The sequence below is a fragment of the Microtus oregoni genome, unplaced genomic scaffold (genome assembly GCF_018167655.1).
Source record: "Microtus oregoni isolate MIOR12 unplaced genomic scaffold, Mior012 000061F_ref0000440, whole genome shotgun sequence".
NCBI lineage: Eukaryota > Metazoa > Chordata > Mammalia > Rodentia > Cricetidae > Microtus > Microtus oregoni.
Genome location: NW_024543871.1, coordinates 3601353 through 3604646, shown reverse-complemented (window position 1 = coordinate 3604646; position 3294 = coordinate 3601353). Strand labels below are relative to the sequence as shown.

General features: G+C 37.4%; 1 non-coding gene across 1 annotated transcript; it reads left to right on the top strand.

The window, feature by feature from the left end:
* Positions 1-1067: 1067 nt before the first annotated feature.
* Trnak-cuu lies at positions 1068-1140 on the top strand. Its single transcript has one exon. It is a non-coding gene; the product is annotated as a tRNA-Lys (tRNA).
* Positions 1141-3294: the final 2154 nt, after the last annotated feature.

Below are 3294 nucleotides of genomic sequence, written 5' to 3'. Positions count from 1 at the left end.
TGGTTTACAACTAATAATCTTTTAGTTAAAATAATATAATTTGACCATATTTTTATTCCCTTCCTTCAGCATGAGGTTTCAGGTCAATGTGTCTTCATCTTCATATGTAGCACACATTCTCAGTGAGAATTCCATTGCTCTCTATGTAGCGGTTTAATACAGTGTCAGTTGCCTATGGGAAATCACTGTTTGAAAATATTAAATACAAATTTTCAGAAAATGAGATTTTATTGAGCATGTCATTCTGAGTCTTCCAATGAAATCTTATATAATTTTTAATAGTCCATTGTTTTCAACTAGGTCATAAAGAATCCCTTTGCTAAGTGCATCTAGAATTCTTACACTACCCTCCCATTAGTCACTAATTAGCTTCCTATTATCAGTTATACTTCTGTATTTCAGCAATTAGTTCAGGATTCACACATTTTAAGAATGGTGCCATGGTGGGGTGGGTGTACATGATAGTGATACAAAGGAGACACTTGGTTATAAAAAAGGAAAACAGATGAACTCAAATGTTATATTTCAATAGTGTAGGGGCATAGACTGAAAATCATAATATATAGAACTTGTTACTACCTGTGATTCCTGCATTGCTGGTGGGAGTGCAAATTGGTACAGCCCCTTTGGATATCAGTGTGGTGATTTCTCAGAAAATTAGGAAACAGCCTCCCTCAAGACCAAGCAATACCACTTTGGGGTATATATCCAAAGGATGCTCAATCATGCCACAAGGACATGTGCTCAACTATGTTCATAGCAGCATTGTTTGTCATAGCCAGAACCTGGAAACAAATTAAATGCCCCTGGACAAAAGAATGTATGCATGCATGTTGAATTCAGCTCCCCACACTGATAAAAATAAAATAAGATAAAAATAAAAGTGCAAGGTGCAAGTTATAAAAGTTGAAACTCGCTAAGAGTTATCATTTATTATTGAATGTCATCATTGCATTAGTTTCAAGAAGTACATATTTGTATTTCTATTTTCCATTTTACATATGAGGAACCTGGATGAGTGAAGTAATAAGGGCGGCGGGGCTGCATTCCCAGCACCCCGGCCGCCTGCCCGGCTAGCTCAGTCGGTAGAGCATGGGACTCTTAATCCCAGGGTCGTGGGTTCGAGCCCCACGTTGGGCGCCATATGAAGTAATAAGGGCGGCGGGGCTGCATTCCCAGCACCCCGGCCGCCTGCTCGGCTAGCTTATGCCCCAAAATAATTACACGGACACTGTATTCTTTTAAACACTGCCTGGCCCATTCTCTTCTAGGCTAATTCTCACATATTAATTTAGCCCATTTCTAATCATCTGTGTGTAGCACCCCAAGGTGCGCTTACCGGGGAGATTCTAGCCTAGTCCATCCTGGGTCCGAGCTTCATCCCGGGAGCAGGGCATGGCGTCTCTCTCAGGCGTCTGCTCCCGCGAGGAAAGCGGTCGAGTCTCCGAGCTCACTTCCTCTTCCTCCCAGCATTTTGTTCTGTTTACTCCTCCCACCTATCCTCTAACCAATAAAATGGGCCAGGGCAGTGCCTTTATTAGCCAATGACCTTCCTCCATCAGATGAGCTGTTTAACCTTCTTACACTTCAGGCTAGTAAACGGTAGAGTGACGAAGGTGAGTATTAGAGTCTCCTGTCTTCAAAATTGATTCTTCTTTCTGGTATCCTGTACAATATTTCTAAGAGCACATATTTAAATAGGATAGTTCTAAATAAACTGTTTTCAGCTTTCAGGGGCGAATCACTGAACATTCTATTGTACTATGAATCCTTTTAAAAAACAAAGAAAATATTCTTGTCTCATTTTGAAAAGCAGGTAACTATTCACTTTCAAATGGGTCCTTTAGACGAATTAGAATGTTTTGTATATTACCTTAGTTTAATCAGGGAACATCTGTGATATGAAATGACACCTCATTTGATGTTGGAGGGCACTGAATTTTTAATAGAAGGCTAAAACTGCTGAACGATATTACTTCCAATTTGTCTCAGTTGCATTATATACAAAATGAGAAGCATCTGAGCTTGAGTCAGTCAAAGATGGAAACCCTATTACCAGAGCCAGATAAATGTAACATCTGAGTAAAATGTTATTAGGTCTTGCAAAGGTGTCAGCCTCTTTTACACTAAAAAAGACAGGTGTCATAGCTTTCTGGACAGAAGGTGTGACAGCAGTAGCTGACTGATCAATAACATTTGAGGTAGCAAATTTGTACTGCAGAGAACAAGAAAATGATGCACTTGACTTCATGTATTGTCTGCATGTTCATTTGAGATTTCTGTTTTTATCTACATATTTATTAACTATTGATACTGTAAAAGGGAAACTGAAAGTTCTGAAACATTTTTGGTGCATTGGTTTAAAAAGCAAGTGCGTGGAATTTTTGCTTGAGTTTCTTTTGTTACTTGTGCAATGATTGGGAGGTTGTGTTTGTCAGTAATGATTCAATCTTGTGATCTGTTTTAGTGTTCTTTGTGTTCATATAACTGGTCATTTATTCAAGAAACAAATTATAAAATATAATTCATTTAATAGATATTTATAGCCACCTAATATATACGAAGCACAATTTTAGGTACTGCAGCTATAATAGTAAGCAGGGTATATTGTAAACTAATTGATATCTGAAGTTTTTATAGCAAAAGACATTAAAAATAAATGTTCCTTATAGAGATTGGGGTAGCTGCTGTGATAGTGTAAGTACTAAATGTTATGGAAATAAGAAAAGCACAGACTTGAAGGGTCAGAGAAGACCGCTTGGAAAAAATAAATATTAGGAGGGAATTTTAAGGTAAGTAAAATTTAGCAGTAGTAATAGCCAGCGTTTCAGGTAAAGAAACGGTAGAGCATGGAATATTTTGACATAGATGGTAATGAAGAATGTTACAAGAGTCGTTGAAAGGTATAAGCAAGGACAAATTATAAAATACAACAAGTTATATTTTAAAGCTTAGCCTTTATCTCAAGGGAAATGATAAGTTATTGAAGACTTTAGGCACTTCCTTTCAGCTATTTTATAATGGTTGTGGGTTGTGGAGAGTTGCTGTAGGGCTTAGGGCTAATTTGTGTACTGAATGGAAAGATTTGATTTCTTATTTTGTCCTATTCTCCTCACCCATCCTACACCTTGTTTTCTACAACCAAAGGAATATATGGCTACAAAGACTAACAAAATTATGGTGCTCTTCCAAAGAACCATTTTTTTTCTGTTAGCCATCACTAATGTGTTGGTCTTGGGAACTTAAATTTCATTATAGGTAAAAGAAAAAATCTCTTCTAACTATTTCTCGACA